General features: G+C 27.3%; 1 protein-coding gene across 1 annotated transcript in view; it reads left to right on the top strand.

Moving 5' to 3' along the window:
* LOC107689961 (tudor domain-containing protein 1-like) overlaps positions 1 to 374 on the top strand; it is a 13,132-nt gene that overhangs the window by 974 nt on the left and 11,784 nt on the right. The window lies entirely within an intron of this gene.

The following is a 374-nucleotide window of genomic DNA, read 5'->3' as shown; positions in this document are numbered from 1 at the left end:
TATATATATATATATATATATATATATATATATATATATATATATATATGTACAGTTGTAAAAATTTTACATACACTTTGTAGTATCTGCAAAATGTTAATTATTTTAACAAAAGAGGGATCATGCAAAATGCATGTTATTTTTTAACCTGAATACTGACATGAATAAGATATTTCACATAAAAGATGTTTACATACAGTCCACAAGAGAAATTAATAGTTGAATTTATAAAAATGACCCAGTTCACAAGTTTACATGCGCTTGATTTTTAATACTGTGTTGTTACGTGGATGATCCACACCTTTTTTTTTTTTGAGATTTGTTCACGAGTCCCTTGTTTGTCCTGAACAGTTAAACTGCCCGCTGTTCTTCAG

This window comes from Sinocyclocheilus anshuiensis, unplaced genomic scaffold (assembly GCF_001515605.1).
Source record: "Sinocyclocheilus anshuiensis isolate Anshui unplaced genomic scaffold, SAMN03320099.WGS_v1.1 scaffold1541, whole genome shotgun sequence".
Lineage (NCBI taxonomy): Eukaryota > Metazoa > Chordata > Actinopteri > Cypriniformes > Cyprinidae > Sinocyclocheilus > Sinocyclocheilus anshuiensis.
This window is presented reverse-complemented; position numbering and strand designations above follow the sequence as displayed.